Raw genomic sequence first — 23,212 nt, 5'->3', positions numbered from 1 at the left:
TTATGCTGGTTTTGATGGGTGGCTTTGAGCTGTCTTCGCTCTTTCTGTTCATGGAAGCTAAGAGATGGGCCCTCTCGTTCCCCTCTCGCCCCCGCATGGCGATGGGACAACCCTAAAAAATCCTCCGCCGCCAGCCCCCTACCCCACCCCTCCTTCCTCCTCCCGCCGCCGCCAGAGGGCGTCGATACGCTTAGCTTGGTCGTTGCCGGCGGAGGTGGGGCTTGCTCGTCCCCTTGCGTGGAGGATCGGCGCATGGAAGCTCCTTCATGGTTTTGGGCGTGGTGCGCTCGCTGGGCACCACGATGTGGTGGCTACCCGACGTGGGGCGGCGTGAGCAGCGGCGCGCATGGGGTTGCGGTGGCGCGACGGACGGCTACCCGGGCGCCGACCTTGGCGGCGTCCTGGTGATGGTGGTGGTGGCCTCCGGCGGCGGGCCATGTCTAAGGTGGAGGTCTGGAGTAGGACGGGCCGGATGGGTGTAAGCCCTAGGCCGGTCTTCTCCTTACCCTCTCTGTGATCCTGGTTTTTGCCGGTGGAGGGTCGGCCGGTTGCACGGCGTTTCGCCGCGTTGACTCGGCCGACCTGGGATGGTCGACGGCGTTGGGCCCGACCTGAATAATGGTGGCGGTCCTAGGGTTTCTCTTATGCGAAGATGAAGACCAGCTGAGGCATGTCCATCTGGATCTAGATGGAGTGATGAGTTTCGGAAAGCTCCGTCGACGAATGTAAAAGTGCATCTTATGCCTGGAATTTGTTGGATCGGGTGGGTATTCGGTCATGCGCACCCATGTTTTTATTTCAACTGTTTAGTTTTGAAGGGAGCGGCGCGAAGCTCTGTTCTGTGTTGCCATCAAATGACATTCTGGTCCATGGTGAAATCATGAATGCCAAATTGGAGGACTACCAATGGTGGTTCGAGTCTCTGTATAGTTGAGGGACTTGCTTGGTGTTCTGGGTTTAGCAGCAGCAATATGCAAGTGGGTTCAGCAACACATGTGAAGTTCAGAATCTTACCTTTTGAGGTCAAAATCTAAGGTCTGGCATTAACTGGTTGTGCCTGGCAATGGTCTTGTTGAAGGCATTGTTTTGAGAGCGGGAAGTATCTTCAGGTTGAAAACCCAAGATCTTTTGATCGGGGATGATGAAGCTTGTGCAGTGTTTCCTTCTTGGAGGCGTCACTTTTTGGAGAGCTTGGAGTTCAGGTGTTGTCCTGGTGGTGGATGTATTGTTGCTGCTACGGCTAAAATACCATAGCGGTACTTTTTGTTTCTTAGTTTATTTATTTATTTTTGTAGCTATGTGCATCCGTACTACCATTAGAGTGTTGTGTTATTGCAGAGGTTAAATGTAATAAGTATCTCTCCATATTAATATATTTCTTTTATCGAAAAAATGGAAGCTAAGAGACACAGCCCTATTGATGGAATGGCTGATGCAATAATTTAGACTTCAAAAGCACACATGCATAAAACTAAAAGATGGAATGCGGATGTTTAATTTGGGCACCTGGACGATGATTGATTGAATTCTTAGCATAAAACTACCAGAAGTTTCCAACAGTAGAACTTGTTTTTCTATCTTCCAGATCATATTTGCTGGTCTTCAAGTATATATACTAACTAAAAATTTAAATGTCGAGTCGATTTTGCTTGTATAGACAAAAGCATCAGCCAACCTTTGAAGATAGTGGTGACTAAATAACTAATATAACTATGAAATATCTCAAAGCATGCAATGTAGATGTAGGTATAACATAGCTGAGATTTTCTACAAATATTTTTTTCAGAAACAAAGTACATACGCAGATGATCACATACACACGCATACACTCACCCTATGAACGCACACACGCCTCTAGAAGACTGAGCCAGCAGATTGGATTTTGAAATTGATGATGTCACCACAGGCGTCTCGCTGTTGACGGAGCCATCGCCTCCCACTGAATATTCCGCCTTTATGAGACGCACTGATATCAAACCTGGGGGTTGACCTCTGGTTATTTTACTGAACATTGGTTCATGTTACATTTTCTGACCATGTGAAGATACCTACCATCATGTACAGAAATGATTTTACAGTATTAGCACAATTATGCATGTGTGGACAACAAACATTGCAAACGCAGCAAGTAGGAGAGAAACAAAAATACTTTACCCCTTCAACCAAATGATGTTCAAACACATCAAAATAGAGAGAAAATACCTTCTATCAAACTGGGCTCTATCCTGCGCTTCCTTTTCCTCTCTAATTAAGGATACACATCATTAAACTAATTAATATTTGGGGGCCTCAAATATTTGCTAAAAAATACTTTCGGATACGGTATCGTATTTGTTTTTTAAGAATCCAGAGGATAAAAATATCCGATCCCAAAGTGGTCCTCCGGATACGGTACGGTATAGTATAGTATATAGTATAGCAAATAGCATGCGGATATGGATTATGCAAAATTTAATTAGAATAATCTGATGTTTATCAACCGGATAATCTGATTTATGAGTCAAAAATCAAGGCTAATCTCACAAAGTTAGTAGTTATTGAGTTACCAAATTTATTTGACGACCATGTTTAGCTCTGAATTTCTATCAATCCTTGACTTTTAAGTTTTAGCTTACTGCATTCTCTTTTTTCTTTACTACACAAGATTTCAAGTTTAAATTTCTCTCAAAATTTGCAAGAACTATAACTATTTACCGATGAGAGCATTATCCGACTATTTTTATTTTCGGTCCGAGTCCATCCCATTTTCGATTTGAATCCGTAGTCTGCACTACTAGAAAAAGGCTTACCGCCGGCGACCTGAAAAGGCTTACCGCCGGCACTTTCGAATTCGCCAGCGATAACCTCGCCGGTGGTAAGTGCTTACCGCCGGCGTTCTCGGATTCGCCAGTGGTAACTGGCCATTACCCCCGGCGTTTTCCCAAATTCGCCAGCAGTAAGTGTTACCACCAGCACCTTTCCATTTCGCCAGGGGTAAGTTAAATAGGATTTAAAAAAAAAGAAAGGAGATAATTCACGTAACCCATCCATCCAGTCCATATACTATTTATTAGCTTTGCAATTATACATCAGGGCACATGTGAATACATCCAGCAAAATTCACACAAAAAATCACAAAATAAAAGTGCTCTAACTATTGATTGCACACACAGGCATATCTATAATCCACGTATTGATTGCATCTTGATTCTTCACTTATGATGATCTTTTGATTCTTCACTTCCGATGATCAACATGTCCGTGTAGACATTGTTCTGTGCACTATTCGAAACCAGAGGTCACCAAAAGGAAAGATCAACATGTAGGCGAACCATTGTACTGTTGAAAATTTTTGCAGTGCAGCTGGTCCGGCTGGAACCCAGCGGCGTCCATCTACAGGAGGGCAGTAGAGGAGAGGCAATAAAATATCATATGAATATAAAACGAAATGTACCTTCAAGGCTTCAAGTATGATTCATGCTAAATATGAGGTTCTGTCTGCAAATCAGATACACTATTGCAGTATGTAAGGATTACGGAAATAGATAACCTGTAATTAAGAGAACAAAGTCCAATGCAACAAATTGTTGTCTTATCAGTCATATTTCGTGTTGTACATGTTTACTCAAGAAAGGCATAACCAGTCATCACATTGCAGATGTACAAATAGCTTTATTTCTTATTGTTGTGCATACTTTCATCTATACCCAAAACAAACTCAATCAAAATGGAACCAAATGAACTCAGTACACAACTTAACTCAAGATAAACAATTTGAGAGGCTACAAACCCTACTGAATTATGCAGTCAGCCTTCCAACAATTCTACTTATCCATTGCAAATCCACTCTTTAAGCGAAATAGCCAAGAATTTTTAACAGGAACATGCTTAGATAACATTGTTTAAAGTGGAACAGGAATGGTGTGATTAAACAACTCGAACCGTACATGAACATTCATATTTTGTTCAATGAACTCACATGCATGCAGGAGGGATACAAAGTAGGTATCAGGCTTAGGGTGCAAGATTACTTCTGAAGAGAACTTAATGTAAACCAAATTCGGCGAAAGATGCACTGTCATATCTATATCTTGTAGCTATTCCATGGTGATACTCAGCCTCATCTTATTGTAAAATATAGTCATTATCGGGATGCTCTAGTATTTCAATGGGGTCACTATAATGATAAAGATGGTGAAGTAGTGAGGCCAACCACTAACATACATAAACGAATTGGCACAGTAACAAGAACCTTAGGCAATGCGGGCTGACAATATACATCAAGAATTGGAACGCTTGATTCTACAAATGCTTTTACATGCCACCAAATAAACATCTAGCGGTCTTCAACGCTACCAAGATTTTCCCATCAACGGCAGGGATAATTTTCAGCTGCCTATAACAACATAACAAAGCGTAGTGCTGCATAAAGATAAGTTCATATGCTATACTTCTCACGGTAGGTGACCACGTATCAATACGGCTTCCTTTTACTGGTACTAGTACAAATGCCCGTGCGTTGCCACGGGTTCTCAAATTTCATTTCGCAATGCACATATATAATTCACAACTCACTACGAAAATTTAAAATAAATCAGGGATATCAAAATGTACCACAACATGATACTACTGGTGCAACTTGCAGTCACGAGTAATACCGAGCGCAATAACAAGACAACATTGTTGTGCATCTGCGTGGTTCCAATATCTATGTCTTCTTGTTACTCTTCAACGGTAAGTCCCACGCCTATGTTCTGGGTCATCATAACTGTCAACTCAACAATCTCTCATTTTGGATGTATTATTGTCTCACAAAACGTCGATGCTGCAAACACATGTATAACTGAAGGAATATTTCTTTTCTGATTAGTCCAAACAACACTTTGATATTCATAAACATCTAAAGACAACTCTAGATCGCAGCCTTTTGTGTCAAACATATAAAACATGCTTAGCAAATCTTCAATAATAGCTAGGTTAAACACTTCATCGGTGGGCCGGTATACAAGCCCGTGTGGCGTTCAAACAATAACAAAAAGGAGTAGTATTTTCATTTTGATTGAGAGCTATACATAACTTTATAACTTTATTCGAGCACAACCTCCAAGCCTATTTATAATCACAAACATGTGGTCACCAGGCAAAGAGAGGGTGTGATTTGATCATATGTTCTCTAATCTAAATAAGAATCAGTAAAACAACGACAAAATCTTTTAGCCCAGTCTCATTCATCTGGACTATAGATGTCTTTCACCTCATGGCCCAAACCGAAATTGGATCTTCTAGTGCATGCATCCATCTGACATGAGATACGGGAAATCACACATGTATGAATAAAAACAATTATCAAGAATTAACTAACACAATTTACACTTATACAATATTTTGTACTGCTAACCCTGCAGTATGTTATGCTAGCCATCTCTTGTTAATGTACTATCAAAATACATAAATATATATGTTGTAGTTTCCTTTTGTTAAGTTTTTATATCAAGTTGCAACATGGAGTCTCATCAGAAATCGTTGGATCTCAGCTAATAACAAACCAATTTAAGAATTTCATAGTGGGCGAAATTAAAAAGATGGCGGTAATCAACAAAGTGAGATCATGTAGGCACTTGCTCCCAAACTTCCCGGCTTTAGCATCCCCGTACATCTGAAATGTATGCGGCCGGTGGTCATTGGGACAACACAGGTGCGTTAGTTGGGTAGTTTGAAGTATGCTTCTTTATGGTATCTAACGACGCTGCTGCTCGCGAAGGTTGGAAGGCATTTAATCATAAACACCGATAAACGCTTCACGAGCCCTTGTTTTGGAATCCTCACATCCACCTGAACGGCTTGCTGAATCTGCAAAGAATGAGCAGATAATTTAAAACATTCATATATGAAATGCATTACACGGAACATTCCAATGGCGGCGATATTACCTCATGTCTCACATTGTTCCTAACTCCACTCTCTTCAGTATAGCCCAATCTTGTTGCTCATCCTACAATTTCACAACATTGTTTAATCCATTAAATGACCTCGAATATAATTATATTGCACTGCTGTATTGCAACAAAGCCAATGGAACTCATGTGGTGAATTCAAATAGCATAAAAAATTAACATCTTAAGTGTACGTGCTGAAATAATATGCTTCTCTTAAAACTCGTGACTTGCAAGTTGCACCATATTCAAATTTTCTTCTGGCTTTCTACGGATCATCTTTAAGAAGTCCTTCTTAGTAGCCATTTTAGGATACAAAAATATATACATTTCTAAAAAAAAACGCATGTAACCTTTTGCTTTTTCCTGCAATTATGGATAGATACTATCAGCCAGAAAATTCCATAGATTCATTTCATTAGTTATACTGAGCTAGTTCAAACGCTAGTTTCAGCTTATACTAAAGAAAACAAACGGTTACATATATAAGCGCTATTGAAAAGTGAAAACTGGAAGAACAAGCATCACTTGCAATAGTTATTTTTCAAGTTTTCTGATGTAGTCCGTACCAACCGCAGTAGCAGAATTTTCAATGCCGATGTCAACAAAAGCCTCTAAAATCTACATGTACCATACATCTGAAGAAATTATGATGCCGATACTATTTTTTCATTGTAATACATTTCAGATAATTTTTTTCCCAACCCAAATAGTCATTGCATCGTTCCTAATGGAAAATTAAGTTGATAAGCTACATGCACTAAACTATGAGCATGGGCCTCATATTGGATCAAGTAGGGATGAGCAATTTGTCCTCGAACTTGTACCGAGCTGCAAGTGCAGACTGCTACACAACACCTACAGAGTGTGCATCTCCCGGTTTTGGTATTGGGAATATCAGATCATGCTTCAGTGTGCAAAGAACTGCCATGTTCCAACCTGTTTAATGCGAGATAATTTATTTCTGAACCATTTTTTTTTTACATTGCACTAATGCCAGACATGTCTTCAAGATATCAGTACTTGTCTAATTTAATATAGCCCAAACAAATAGGCAATTAGAAGTTCACCTGAGATTAGCAGTCTATCTCTGAGCCGATGAGAGCGTGCTCAACCTAGAGAGGGCGAAGCTGCAAACCAGTCCATAACCGGAGTCGATTAGCATGCCACTACGTCCATCCTTACCAGTTGAAAGTTTAAACCGCTGCCATCATGTCGCTGTCCAATTTCCAAAACGACATACCAAATGCTTTTGAAATCTACAGGTACCATACATCTAATCTATTATGAGAGCTGGGAAGTATATGAAGCTAACTGAGGGACAAACTAAATGATCCGACACTACTATTTGCTCCATCATTCAACATTGACACGAGTTAGCAGCTTGGTATTTGTCTTGGCGTAGAAAGGAATTAATCTACATATAATCAATCTTATATATATTTACCACACGAATGTATCCAGTACTCGAATGCAAGAGACTTGTTCTTATTAGTGAGCTAACGCCGGGTAGAAAAAATGAATATCATCTTCTCAACCGCATATCATTACACCAATGTCTGAAGATCCACCTGCCACTCTGCATATATGCACCAACGACCACATGGAAAAACTTTCGGACCTGGGCAACAAGTCAAGCCATCAGAAATCAAAGTGAACTACACACACAACTTACAAGGAGTCGAATGGAGAGAAAGAACAGACCACCGGGCACCTTCAGATCCAATGCGGGAATAGAGAAAGGGAAAACCCTACAGATGTTGAGGCATCCTTCACCACAGTCCAATACGAAGCATCTCTAGTGAGCTCGGAAGAGGGGCTGCTCCATGGCCGCATCCATCTTCTCTCATTCTTTAGAGTGCTCTTTATATGACTGCTTCCTTGTCACAATTAGAGGAAATGTTTTAAATACCATACCATAGCGTGATGCCCGGGGCGATTTGATGCTTAATGTTTTAATTACCATACCATAGCGTGAGGCATGTACCAATCTGATGCCTGGGGGCGATTAGATGTGAAATCCCTCAAATCATGGAGTTTCTTTGATCGCTAATTGTCTCCTGGCAAACTGCCTTATATGATCGTTATAAAAAGGAAAGAAAACAGGTGTGGGCACCCTTGCTAAACCGTCAGGTCTCACTTTAGGAAACAAAATTGATGAGCCTTGCAATCTGCCTTATGTGATCGTCAGTATGTATGCGATTGTCAGGGTTTTTTGTATTCTGGTTTTCTTTTATTCAGTGCATCACAGGTTTGGCGGCCCATTTTATGCGAGCCATGAGACACGGCCCAGATACTCGGACGAACGTCTGCGAAGCCCAGGTGGGCGACGGCGAATGATCAAAAGGACGACGAAAGTAGGGGGAGAAGGGGGAACACGTTCCTTCTTTTTAAGTAGTAGAGATTCCTGAATCAAGGAAAAGATCCAAGCAAGAACTAAATCCAAATCCTCCCACGCTAAAACAACCCTACCGATCCGGCTTCATAAGATCCAAGCAAGAACTAAATCGAAATCCTCCCCCTATAAGTAACCCTACTTATTCCTATTGCACATGCGTGGAGAAGAGCACCTGCTGTGTTGACCACGAACCTGGAGGGGAGGAGGCACGGAGGGAGATGGCGTGGGAGCCGCCGCGGGAACGATCCGCCGCGGCCTCGTCGAGGTCGCCGACATCGGTCCAGGTCCGGCCGGAGATGGCCTTGGACTAGATCTGCTCGATGGGGACGTCGCCGTAGTTGGCGGCGAAGGGGTCCTCCTCCTCCGCCTGGGACTTCACGGCCTTGGCGGCCTTCCGGGCCTCCTTCTTGAGCTGCTTCTTGCTGATTGTGGAGGCGGTGAGGTCGGTCTCGAGCTCCTCCATGGAGGCAGAGGCGGAGGCGGGTGGAGGCTCCGACGACATCGCGGCGGTGGCTGCTGGCTGGGCAGCAAGGGAGAGGGCGGCGGCGCTTGGGAGGAAGGAGGTCACGGGGTTGGTAGTTGTGATGTGCTGGGTGAGGTGTTACCCTAGGTGACTGGGTTGTGATGTGCCAAATACCCCCGGCACGCGCGGCCCAATTTCGCCGGTCATAGTGGGCCTTATCCCCGGCGCCCCCAACCAAATTCGCCGGCGGTAACACGAGGCTCATTCGGCTGCTCTCGGTCCAACATATCCCCGGCATTTGCTGGCCCGTTTCGCCAGCGGTAAATGGTTTATCCCTGGCATCCTCAAGCGTACTCGCCGGCGGTAACGCGAGGTGGGCCTAAAAAGGCTTACCGCTGGCAACTTTCAACCTAATTCGCCAGCGGTAATAAGTGCGGCTATAAGGTTATTCCTAGTAGTGCTGGTACATCCGTATTCAAACTCGAAACCGGTCAAAATCCGCTCCCATCCGAATGCGAGCAAAATATATGGTAAATGATATGATACGAGCAAAAATCAATCCGACCTGATTCGTATACACCCATAGTGCTAACAGTATGAAAACGTTAGCTTTTACCTTTTATAAGTTCAGTTTGGCTCAAGGAAGGGGTCGCCAATACACGTTTCTTGCACGTGAGGATCACACCGTGCGACGTCGCAGAAATTTCATTCATGTCCTTAACTCGAGCTCAGGTATTCAGTCGGTCACTCCTCGCACGAGGACAAGTCCCAGGCGCTCCTCGACCACTTCACCGACGTGCTAGGCATCAAGGTTGAGCGAGGCTGCACTCTCGCGTGGGACGACCTCGAAAACGGCGCCGACATCAACATTCCTTTCTCCACGAGGGAGTTGCACGACACGATCATGCACTCGCTGGCCGAGAAGGCGCCCGGCCCCGACGGCTTCACAGACGTCTTCTATAGACGTTGCTGGAGCATCATCAAGCATGATGTAATGGTGGCCTTTCATCACCTGCATCGACTAGCCGGAGGCAACCTCCCCGCCCTGAACTGCTCATTGGTGGCATACTACAGGCCGGTCGGCCTAATCCACACAGTTGCAAAATTGTTCTCCAAAGTCCTCACTCGTCGCCTTACTCCTGTCATGGGCGAATTGGTTTCGAACTCACAGAGCGCCTTCCTCAAAAGTCGTTGTATGCACGGTAATTCTACAGATTTTACGTTCGTCGGAGGCTTGGCGTGCTGTCTGCATCGCAAGAAAAAACCAGCTATGCTAATAAAAAGCTGGACTTCTCGCGCGCATTCGATTCGGTATCTTGGGAGTACGTACCTGCTCGAGCTTCTTCAGCGCCTCGCCTTCTTGGGCGAGATGGCGCGATTGGATCTCGTTGTTGCTCCCCACCGCATCGTCAGCAATCCTCCTGAACAATGATCACGACAACTGCAGCAAGGAGACCGGTTGTCTCCCCTCCTCTTCATCATCGCCATCGATCCTCTGCACCGCCTCTTTCATGGAGCCACCAGCCTTGGGCACCTGTTGCCGTTCCCAGTCCGTGAAGCCTGCTTTCGTGCGAGCCTATACGCCGATGACGCGGTTGTATTCATAAACCCCATCACTGGCGAGATTGTGTTTCTATTGTACCTTCTGCATTCCTTCGGCTCTGCTTCAGAACTGCAGAACAACATCTATAAGTGCTCGATCGCTCCCATCAGATGTGAGGATATAGACCTGGACACCATGCTTCTCCCTTTAGGTGGCGAGAAGACAACATTCCTAACTCGCTATCTGCGCATGCCGCTCTCCCTTTCCCATCTTCGCTTTGTCGAGCTCCAGTTTATCATCGACATGGCCCGCGGCCACCTGGCGACCTGGCGTGGTGAATGTGTGAACGACTGTGGGCGAAAGGCGCTGACAGCGTCTGTTCTGAACAAGCTCTCCATTTTCGCTGCAAAATCTTCGCCTGGCTCCTTCAGAATAGACTGTGGTGTGCCGACGGGCTGCTCCAGAGAGGGTGGACAAAGAACTACTTGTGGCCTCTTTGCATCCGTAGCCTGGAAATCTCGCAGCATCTGTTCTTCTAATTCCCATACGCCATGTCCTTCTGGCCAAGATCCTAGCTTGGCAAAACTGCAGTAGCATCGCAGCGATAGCTCAGCATGGATACAACTCCTCGCAACTGTATGGATGTCGGTCATCTCGTTCAATGAAGCTCGTCAGTGCGAGGGTATTCAGTACACTGTCATCCTTCTATGTCAGCCTTGAATCCTTCAGCTGAGTTCTACCCTAATGATATCCCTGAAAATTATTTGATAAAGTTTGAAATGCAGCTTGAAAATTATAACATAAGACGATATGAATGCTTTCATGGTTTAGAAAATCTTGTTGACCATTCAGTTAAGCGTGTTGAAACAAAGAGGCATAGAGTTTATGATACGGTGGCAAACAGGCTCCCGACCCCGCGCCTCCTAGGGTTCCGCCCCCGTGCCGCCGCCGCCACCAAGCCTCGCCGCCGCCGCCGCGGCCTTCCCCCCTTCCCCGACGCCGACACCTCGGCCCTCGCTGTCGCTCCCCGCGGGCGACAGGGGGCCACCTAGTCCTTCTCCTCCCCGACCCCCTCCTTCGCCTCCCCTGCCGCCGCCGTCGGCGTAGGCCGCCGGGCAAAGCCCCGTGCGGTGCCGGCGGCGGCGGAGGTGCCCTACCCGCGCGTACGGAGGGGGACGCGGGGTTCCCTCGACGGCGGCGATGCGTCCTGGTCGCAGGTGGATCTGGCTGCAGCTCGTCTTCCGGGGCGGCGCGGCGGCGGGTGGGTTGCGGACGGCGCCGCGACTTCTTGGTCGCGGGCGGCATGGTGGCTCGGGCCGGCGCCCGCCTGGCCCAGATCTGGGCCCTTTGGGCCCCATCTGGGTCCGCGCGGGCTGGGCTTGACCTCGATGTTGGGGCGGTTGGAGCTGGGTGTGGCGGTGTTGGCGGTGCGTGTGCTGCAACGCGAAGATAGGAGCTTCACGAGCCCGTGTGGGTTCGGCCGGGCCAGGTGGGCCTGATTTGCTCCCGTCGACGCGTCCGGCCGGTGCCCGCAGGTGGCGGTGGAGGATGTTCCCTCCAGCGTGGCTGCTGATATGCTACATCTCATTCTCAGCTGCCCCTTCTTGACCACTTGGCCTCGTTTCGTTTGCCACGGTGAGATGGCGTTGATGTCTGCAATGCTGTGGTGGCGCGAGCTGGTGGGCGGCAAGTATGGTGGAGCACAATGTAGTGTCCGGGGCAGGCTTGCGAGGGTCGGGAGAAATCTCTATCGGTTTGGCCGATGCCGGCGCGGTGGCGTACGTGGGCGCCACCTACCTTCCTGAAGGGCGTTGGGTGAAGCCTTCCTATCTTGCCCCTGTGCGTACCAGGGGAAACCCTAGGATTCGTCCGGGTAGCAGCGTCGTCGTCGTCGCATCCCTTCTTGGAGGTGCTGCTTGGTACGAGGCGATCCAGAGTGCTAGGAGCGCGGTGGGAAATCTCCGGAGGGCGCAGCGGCTGCGAGTCATCTTCGTTTTTCGTCGATCCGTCCTCTTCGACATTTCTTTCTCTTTTCTTTCTTTTATGTTTTCTTTTGGGCGTGCTTGTGTGCTGTTTGCCCCAGCAATGACTGCTATGCTGTATCGGTTGGTTGCTATATTAATATAGCGGGGCGAAAGCCTATTTCGAGGAGGAGTTTATGATACGGTTTACTTGCTCCTAAAATTGGTATTGCTTATGTACCGGTGGCGACAACAAGTGTTGAAAGGGTGTTTTTTGCAATGACTTCAGAGAAAACAAAGTTAAGGAATAAGATGTGTGATAGTCTTTTAATTGATCATCTAGTTACATACATTGGACGGGATATTTTCTTCCAAGTGGCTGAAGATAATATAATCTAGACTTTCATATCCTCAAGAAAACCTAGGTTAGAGAAGTGGTATTGCAAGTTTCTTTTATCCATATTTCAAATTATTAGTTTGGTCTGTTTGAAATCCTTTAATTAGATATTATTAATTGCTTCAACACGGTTTACATTGCAAATTGTATGATTATTTGTTGAGTTGAAAATACAACTGTTAGAAATGTCGTTAATAGGTTTTGGTGCAGCATGCCTATTGCTAAAATCACGACGAAGAACCTCCTTTTGCCCATCTTCATTAATCTGGCCGGAGTGTCGAGTTTCGGAAGACTCCGTCGGCGAACTTCAATGAATGGCATGCTGGAGATTGCCGGATCGGATGGTATTCGTCGCACGTAACCATGTTTTTCTGACTGTTTGATTTCAGAGGAAGCGATGTGAAGCTCCGTGGTTTGTTGCCATTGTGAGACATGTCTTTAGTTTCATGGTGAAGTCAGACGTGGAGAATGATATGGAAGCCGATATATGAGAACTAGTACTGGTGGGGGTGGCGATGAGGTTTTGGCTCGGTGGTTTGCGACTTGGAGCAGCGACATCGGCATGTGAGGGCGACAACACATGAGGAATCCAGAGTCTAAACTTATAGGGTGAAATCCTAGGTCTCGCCTTAATTGGTTGTGAATGGCAATGGATTTGTTATAGGCATTGTTTTGTGAGCGTGGTCTTTGTCCTGGGTGAAAACTTATGATGTATGATCAGGACAATGATGATGCTTGTGCACCGTTATCTTCTTAGAGGCATCACCATTGGAGAAGATGGATGTCTCGTGTTTTCTTCGTGATGTTTGGTCTGCTGTAGGGGGACTTTTTTTTCAAGAGCACGCACGAGAATTGCGTGTCTTCTTCATTAAGATAGAAAGAAGTTTCAGTTACAAGAACTAGCGGAGAGCGCCGATCACAAGCGAAAGGGCTCCTCTCCACACCTAGCAAGAACACCAGGAACTACTCTCTCTCTCTCTCTCTCTCTCTCTCTCTCTCTCTCTCTCTCTCTCTCTCTCTCTCTCTCTCTCTCTCTCTCTCTCTCGTACTCCACACAGCCCCGCTGACCTCCACAGGTCAAACTCCGCCTTGATCTTCCGGCAAACCTCCATCGGCAAAGTAGTAAATTTATCGAAGACTCTACTGTTTCTCTCCAGCCAGTGGCTACGAGCACAATGAGTACATTAACCTCCTTCATCTTCTTTCACGATACCGCCTCCGAAAGAGTGTTCCACCAGGCTTAGATCTCGTCGTCTACGGTCGGAATGAACCGGTGCAACCGAAATTCCAAAAGAAGTGAGTACCATATCTGCCGCGAGAAGGAGCATTGCAAGGTAGTGTGGCTCGCAGTTTACGGTTCTTGGCAGCACAACGTGCATAAGGCTAGGTGATGTAATCCTATCCACTCCAATGGCTGTCTAGAGCCTATTCCTCAAGGTAAACCAAATGTGGAGTTTTTGCTTCAACAGAGCTCCAGGTCCCCATAATTCCGAAGCTGCCATGGCTCTTTCTCTTCCAAGGAAGAATACATGGTAGGCCGTCTTCGTGGAATACAATCCAGATGCAGAAAGCTTCTAGATGATCGTATCAGCCGCCTCGCTTAAGGTGAACTCCGCGATTGCCGGCACCGATGGCGCCCCCCTGATCGCCACGATCCAGCTGTCTCCATGCAGCACCTGCACAACTGTCATCAGTTTGGCCGCCGGGGCCACAAATGGCATCAGGTTTGGTGCCAATTGCTCCACACTCCTCCCATTGATCCACCTGTTTGTCCAAAATCGAAGCCTCACCAATCCCTACCTCGCATTTGATGCACCTCTGGAACATCTCCTCTGCCTCTTCCGCAATTACAAAATCCAGATCCTTCCACGGCTTATCTTCTTCCAACATAGCCATCCACTTCCAGCACATCCGAAGAGCATAATTCAAGAGCTTTAATTTCTTCACCCTAACCTTCCAAGGTCCTTTGGTGTGCAGAATGTGTCCCAGGCCACGACGCAGTGTCCTTTCCTCGCATCTGTGGAAGCAGATCGGAAGAACCCCCTGAGCAGCTTATTGAGTGTGCTGAAGAACCATGGTGGTCCAGAGATAACATGTGATAAATCGGCGTAGATGCTAGCTTGGAATTTATATAGACCAGTATTCCACTTTTTTAGTAGCTCAACACTCCAGGACGGGACCCCTGTCGCCACCTTTATCGATCAACGGCTGAAGCTCAGCCTTGGATGGTCTACATATAGACAATGGAAACCCCAGATATTGAAGGGGGATTCCTGCACTCGGCAACCTAGCACGTCCAAGATAGGTTGCAGATCCACGTCACCACATTTGATGGGAGAAATCGAGCTCTTGGCAAGGTCGCAATGCAAACCAGAAGCATCTCAGAAAACCCTGGGTAATTGCGCTACCACCGGTTGCTTCTTGGATGGACGGCCTAATCAACAAGACCACATCGTCCGCAAAGAAAGATAAACTGTATCTGATTCCACGATTCGACAGATGCTCGAATACACCTGCTTCCTCTGCAACTCTGAAAACCATGTTCAATGTATTGAAGAGCAGAACAAAAAACAGCGCGAACTAGGGTCACCTTGCCGCAAACCACGCGTATGCCAGAATTGATCACCGGGAAGTCCATTAACCAAAACCCTTGTAGAGGAGCTCGACAGTAGCAACACCACTCTAGCGATCCACCGCGGCCCAAACCCTCTGTGACGCAACACCTCTAGGAGGAAATGCCCAAGCTACCTAATCAAAGGCCTTAGCAATGCCCAGTTTCAACATCAAAGCCGGCACCCTCGCTCAACCCTATATGAATGAACTCTGGTTGGAATCGACTAGAAGAGGAAGGGGTTTAGCCAATCTTACTGCCAACGCCTTGGAAATAATCTTCGCGAAACTATGGATCAGGCTAATTGGCCTAAACTCTCCAATATCCACCGCACCTTTATGCTTCGGCTGCAAGGTGATAAAAGCATCATTAACTCTTTCAAACCCTCGACCATCAGATGATTCAAACCAAGCCACCGCTTTCATGATCGTATCCTTGATCAACGGCCAACATGATTGATAGAACCTAGCTGTGAAACCATCTGTCCCCGGCGTTTTATCTGGCGGCAACCACTTGATCACCTCCCAGATTTTCGCTTCCTAGAACGGAACCTCTAGGTCAGTCATACCCACTGTCGACAGATTGGCGTCAAGGTTAAGCACACATGCTCTTTGAATCGTAGTGCCTAACAGGACAACAAAGTGGTCCGTGGCCACCGCGCACATCTCCCCTGGCTCAGTCATCGTGGTGCCCTGCCTCCTCAGCCTGAATATGTGATTTCTGCGCTGCCTTGCGCTAGCGTGGAGGTGAAAGAAAGCCGTATTTGCGTCGCCTTCCTGGAGCCAAACAATTCTAGATTTTTTTCGCGCAATGGTGTGCTCAAGGGAAGCCAGGCCCAACACCTTTTTCTTCAGTTGCCCCCGCAACCATCTTTCCTCTGCATTGATCACCCGATGATCCATAACTTTGTCCAAGAATCTGCTCTTTGATGTTTCCTAGTCGCATCTGGATCAACTAAGAAAGGGCTTTGGCCGTCGACCTTAACCTGTTGCTCAAGTCCACGAAGGGTTCATGATAATCTTCCATAGCAAACCAGCCACCCACTACCACCTCTTGGAAATCTCGCATCGTCAGCCAGAATGGCTAAAAGTGGAACCTAGCCTTCCTCTGATACGAAACATTCGTCGACATCATAATGGCGCAATGGTTAGAAAGGGAAGAAGACAACTCTTGCAGGAGGCAATCAGGGTGCCCTTCATCCCAATCTACCGTACAAAACCAGCGGTCCAGCTTCTCCATCGTGGGAGCTTGCCTCTCGTTGCTCCAAGTGTATCGACGACCAATCAAATCCTGCTCCTTTAGCTCTAGGTCGTTCAGAAAACGGCGGAATCTACCCATCATCCTTCTGTGCAGGTTGGAATTGTTCTTATCCGCAACTTCGAGAATTAGGTTGAAATCTCCAGTGACGTCCCAACAACCTTGCAGCCCAGCTCGGATGCCATGCAGATCCTCCAGAAAGCCCACTTTTAGATCCTCTCGCGTAGGGCCATAGACCGTGGTAAGCGACTGAAAGATCGAGATGTCGCCTAGAGGGGGGGTGAATAGGCAATTACAAACTCTTGCGGATTTGTCTTGTAAGAATGCGGAATTAAACTATCGTTTAGTTTACAAGCACAAACCCTAAATATGCTAAGCTCAACTAAGTGTAACAATAGCAACTAGAGCTAAGCAAGATAGGCACAAGATATATGTAGCACAAGTGATAGCAAGATATATATACTTCAAGCACGATGGCTATCACAAGGAAAGAGAGCTCGGGTATAGAAATAACCGAGGCACGCGGAGACGAGGATGTATTCCCGTGTTCCCTTGCTTTGCAACAAGGTACGTCACGTTTGGAGGAGTGGAGGTCACACGAAGGATTCCCCGCGCCACGAAGGCTCACCCTATTCTCCGAACCACACCCACGAAGGATAATGGCCCTTTCCTTATGGTTAGCTTTTCCTCCGCTCCGGAGATGGCAAGCTCCACAACCACTTCACAAGCTCCACGAAGGAGAAGCCCGGGCCCCTTCACAATCTTCCACGAAGAGATCACCGGGACACCAACCAAGCCAACTAGGAGGTCACCCTCCAAGAGTAACAAGCTCACGGTCTCTCACTTGAACAAATCGTGGTGGAGAGCTCAACACTATGCAATAATGCAAAGCAAGAACACCAGAGGTGTTCAAGTCCTTCACACTCAAATCCCACCAAAGCAACGAATGCTAGGATGAGATTGGAGAGGAAGAACAAGGGGGAAAGTCAACCAAAGACTCCAAGATCTAGATCCCAAGAGATTCCCTCACTTAGAGAAGAAATGGTTTGGTGGAAGTGTAGATCTAGATCTCCTCTCTCAAATCCTCAAGTATGAGCAAGAATGGTTGGAGGAATCAAGGGAGAGAGCAACTTCTTCAAATGCAACAATGGAGGTGAGAGAAAGGGGAAGAAGTTGTTGTCTCAAGGTAGAAGAAAGGTATTTATAGTGGGGGAGGAAGAAATAACCGTTGGGGGGAAAAAGACAAGAGAAAGGGAAGAAAAACGGCTAAAAAAGACAGCCCAGCCGGCCAGCAGGCCGGCCGACCGGAGCCTGGGCCGGAGAGGCCGGTGGCCTGTCCGGTCGGACCGGCCCACCGACCGGGCGCGGTGGAAAGCGCGCTGGGCGGCCGACTCGCCTCGGGCGCGCGGGGAGCAGCAGGCCGCGTGGGCTTCGGCGGCGAGCGGCCCGGATCCCGGTCGGACCGGAGGAGCAGGCTGGGCTAGGCCGGCGCGTGGGCCGGTGGCCGCCCGGTCCGGTTGGCGCCCGGTGCGGACCGGGTGGGCCGGCGTGCGGCCCGGCAGGCCGGGCGGCAACCGGCAGCCTTCCCCTTTTTTTTTCTTTTCTTTTTTTTCTTCTTTTACCTTTTCTTTAATAACTATTGCTCCCGAACTCCGATTGACATGAAACTAATTTCGTTGGAAAGATAACAACAAATGCTATCCAATAGAAAGTGCAAACTCAAGAAACTGTAGGAGGGGATTTTATCATGAATATAAAAGGGTAGAACCTTATATCATGAATAACCGGTAAAATCACCCAACCTCGAAAACGCAATAGAAGATGCATGCGAACTCCGTTTTCGATGAACTTGGGCTTGTTGTAAAGCTAGCAACAAGCTCAAGAACCTCACATAGAGAAACACCAAGAAGCAATAAGGATATGCAAAGTATGCAAAGGATTGAGCTCCCTAAGACGATGTGATCAAGTTACTCAACCGAAAGCCCCTCTTAATAGTGCGGCTATCTATCCTATAATCCGGTCTCCCAACATCCACCTTGAGACCGGTAAAAGGAAAACCTAGCAAGGCCATACCTTTGCCTTGCGCATCCCGCTTGATCTTGATGATAACTCTTCAAGCTTCACTCAAGCCGGAATGCCTCACTTGACCAATGTTGCTTCGTGAAGACTAACAAATGCTCCCCCATACACTATGATGGGAAAGCTCCATTGATGCACATCTTCACTAGTCCATTATCACCAAATGGATGGCAAGCTTCAAGCATGTGATTCACTTGAGATGCTCATCTTGAACTTGCCCAACTCAACCTTGTATCTTCTCATACTCACATAAGATAGAGCATGGCTAATATTGAGTTCCACATAAGAACTCCATCTTCATTTCTTCTTATTGATCATATCACATATATGTATCTTCATACCGATGATCTTGATGCCAATACACAAGGAATACCTTTTATCTTCATGGCATCCATACTTGAATCCAACACATGGAGTACAAGTAGTACCTATGGAATATTCCTTCATATAAACTCAATGAAAAACATTAGTCCATAGGGGTTGTCATTAATTACCAAAACCACACATAGGGGAAATGTACCCTTACAATCTCCCCCATTTTGGTAATTGATGACAACCACAATAAGAGGGTTTATATAATGAATATTAGTGACAAGTATGCAACTTATCCGAGAATAAGTTGTATACAAGAGGTTGTATTTGATATGGTCAAGTAACACAAAGCTACTAGCCCATATCAAAACCGGCTCTACTCACACAACTACAACAAATGCAATGGATGTGAGTAGAACCAATATATATAGAGAAAACTCCCCCACAATGTATGCACGTGTGATGAACATGAATTCATTGCATACATTGTCAAGATTAACCTTTGGGATAGTTTCCACTATATATATACAACCATGCAAGACATATAAATATGGAATGCATGAGAGGCAAAACACTTAAGCACAAACCAAACTTAAGTATAAAACCATTCCCTTAAACCCTCTAAACTTCTCCCCCATTGGCATCGATTGTCAAAATGGGTGAAAAATTTAGAAGGCCAATATAATGTGAGTTCCTCCCCAAAGTGTGCACTTCTCATAATTTGAGTGGAATCAAGTGCACATATCCAATGATGAATACTTGAAGGAAGTCAAACTATATTGAGGATCAAAGATTGCATAAAGATAACATGGTGAAGTGAGCTTCAACAAATAAAGCAAGCAATCAAAGATCCAATTGGACAAATAAAGATATCATGATAAGAGAGATATAGTGCTTCTAAAAATAAGAAAGCTCCCCAAGGTTCGTGCATAATTTATAATGTTTGCATTTGAATACAATATGCACAAACATGGAATCCTCACTCCCTATATATCATTTAGAACACAACTAAGATAAAGAGAGTATGCTTATCAAGAACAACTTTAGTCCAACAATTACGAGATATGAGTGCATGAAGAAAATAAATAAACCAAGCACTCATAAATTTTCTTTACCAACCCACTAAAAACAAAAGGGGTAAAAGATGGTCGGCAAAGAACAAGGATATCAAGATGATGGATTAACGCTCTTATGTATATGAGTTTCTAAAGTGGACAAAGTGATCCATAAAGAAACATGCACACACAAGAGGTTAACAAAATAGATAAGACAAGATATCCAAGATGAAGTCATAAAATATACCAAAGGATGTTTGCTTAAGAAGCATATATAGCCTATGGCTCCAATTTTCACTTATGGTATATGAATGAACTTCAACCAAGTTAGATCTCAAAAACATTACAACTAACAATAAGGGAAGTAGAGCTAGTTGGAGTGTTTTGAGAAAGGCAACAAGTATCACAAATACGGATTTATTTCACAAATTCATCAATATTGCACACAAGAGCTCTTTGAGGAATTGATATGCAATAAATTGCTAGAGGGCATATTTGTGATAGGTGAATCATAAAATATGATATATATAACCTATCATATGCATCTTCTCAAATTACTCAAATGTTCAATAAGAAGTTTTACTTTAAAAAGTTTTTTTTTCAAGAACCGCAATATTTTCGAAATAAATAATTTCATGCCAAGATACAACCTACAAGAGGTTGGATGCTATATGAGAGTGCATGAATAAGATACTTGTCACCGAGATGGCAATGGCTTGATGTAGTAGATAAGAGTTCATCGATCATCCTAGCTTGACTCCAATCCTCATATGGTGACAACACCTTCCTTATAGATGAGACAAGCCTCCATTGCATCTCCAATGTACCTAAAACATCATTCAAGTACATCTTGGTCCCCAAACTTATTGGGTCCAACATGGTTAGACTAACCACAATATATAGGACACACTCCATATAAACATGTGCACATTTAAATGAAATTTGAATTTCATGCACATCTTAGCCATTTAGGATTTGATGGAGTATATCCTACATAATGGATCGAAAGAAAGCAAGCATGCTACAAGTATAAACAAATTACATATAAGCATGCACCAAAACTTTTAAAGATCCAAGAAAGATATACTTTGGACAAAACACCAAAGGAATTAAATAAGGCATAGAGGTGTCACAAAACAAATTTGTTGTCCAAATTATATCTAAGAAGCAAATCACAAAAGATTTGTTCAACAAAGTTAAACAAGTGAACTAAGAAGAAACCATTGAGCATAGAGGATAAAATAAAGCAAACATGCTCAAAGATTTATCTCATTCAAGCTAATAGAATATGTAAGAAGGAATGAGATAGCAAACTCCCCAAAAGAGCAAGGTTCGAACAGATAAACCAAACCCTCTACACCTTTCACAATGGCACAATGTACCATAAAGAAAAGGTTTGTCTTCCAAAACAAACACTTGATATGAATCAAGATAATTTATCAAAAGATTTTTCAAAGAGACAAGGAAGACACATGGGAGCAACAAGGATTTGTTGGAAATAAAATAAGGCAATAAGAAGCAATCCAAGGTGAAGGTGATCCATAAATTCAACCACATATAAGGTTATCAATTGTCAAAGACAATGAGTATATTGGAAATAATTTCCGGTGGTGAATTGACAAAGATAGTAAGGATCAACTTCACAATAAAAGGCATAGGATAAGTATATAGAATTAAGCACTATGCATGGATGAAGATTCTTCATAACTTCAACTAGTCACACAATCACGCACGACAATGATTAGAATAACTTGAAGCAAACGGTGTCCCAAATAAGATATAGAGATATGTACTTGAGGAAAAACCGCACCAAGAATTTCTTATTCAAACAAGAACCAAAAGATGAGCAATAAAATCTTTTTACTACAAGTGGAGCTTGTTTGAGCAAACATGCCACCTAGGAACAAGATAATTAAGAGCATCAACTCTAAGTGGCATAACCTCATATGTTCACATTTTCTAGGCTTGTGATATGTACAAAACATATTACTCCCCCATAATGTGATAAGTCATTTCTTCCCAAACAAGAGGCAACTAAAATTCAACTAGAGATGATTAATGGATATTTTAGAATTTGAATTTCTCATGAGTATGACACACCACATAGTGACTAGATAATCTTGCAATATCAATACTAAGTGGTGGTACCCATGTACACATTTTAAAGAAAGAGAGATGCACAAAGCATATCACTTCCCCAAAATGGGATGTTCCATTAATCACTTCAAAGAGAGCCAAATAAGATATCATCAAGATGCATTAGGCTCAAAACAATACACAAGTATATGATGAGTCAAACAAACATACTTGAATACACAAGATAGGCAAGTAAGACACAACACATACATACACATATTTGGTACAAAAACCAAACATGCAAAGGGGCAAGTAACTTACAATAAATATGAAGAGTTGAAATATAAGTTACCGCAAAGAGGAACATTGGATATAAGATATAGATGATAATCCATATGACTTGGCTTGGTCAAAATATAATATATGAAGATAGCTTAATTCTTCATGAAGTAGCCAAGTCTCCAATGACCTCCACATACACCTATTGATCAAATTTGAGCTTGTTGGTCCCCAACCAAGTTGGGTCCTAAGAGGTTAGTCACAATAGGCTTGGCAACCCAAATGGTTCTTTTCTTGAAACCACTTTGTGTTCCAACAAACTTAGCAAACACATTGCCATCCTTATCCTTCCCTAGAGAATAATCATCATCAACAATTATAGGGTTAGATAAGGTACCACCTAAGCACGAAGAAGCGAAGTGCCCCTTCTCACGGCATAAGTAGCAAGTGTTCCCCTTTCTCTTCTTTATTGATTTCTTCTCTTGGGGAACAATATCTTGATTTTTCTTGGGAAGTGGCCTATCTTCAACTTGAGGTTGAGCATGAGCTTGACCTTGACCTTGTGGCCGTTTCCCTTGTTGTTTCTCACTCAAGTGCTTCTTCTTCTTCAATGGGCATGATCTAACATGATGCCCTTCAACCTTGCACTTGAAGCAAACCAACTTGGCCGGATCCTTGACTTTGTCTTGGCCCTTCTTCTTGTTGCTCTTGCTCTTGGACTTGTTCTTGTTATTGGAGTTGAATCCAAGTCCACTCTTGTCATTGGGGGATTGTTGCACACTTAGCATCTTGTCAAGTGCGGATTTCCCTTCATGACGCTTTTCCAAGTCTTTCTTCAAAGAAAGGACTTGGGCCTCGAGCTCTTTGAT

General features: G+C 44.8%; 1 long non-coding RNA gene across 1 annotated transcript; it reads right to left on the bottom strand.

Moving 5' to 3' along the window:
* Positions 1–3,012: 3,012 nt before the first annotated feature.
* Positions 3,013–8,898, bottom strand: LOC127349036 (uncharacterized). Its single transcript, XR_007880091.2, has 2 exons — positions 8,503–8,898; positions 3,013–3,372 (listed from the first exon to the last, which is right to left on the bottom strand). It is a non-coding gene; the product is annotated as an uncharacterized lncRNA (long non-coding RNA).
* Positions 8,899–23,212: the final 14,314 nt, after the last annotated feature.

The sequence above is a fragment of the Lolium perenne genome, chromosome 4, assembly GCF_019359855.2.
Source record: "Lolium perenne isolate Kyuss_39 chromosome 4, Kyuss_2.0, whole genome shotgun sequence".
Taxonomy (NCBI): Eukaryota; Viridiplantae; Streptophyta; class Magnoliopsida; order Poales; family Poaceae; genus Lolium; species Lolium perenne.
The sequence above is the reverse complement of the archived record's forward strand: the minus strand, read 5'-3'. Positions and strand labels throughout refer to the sequence as shown.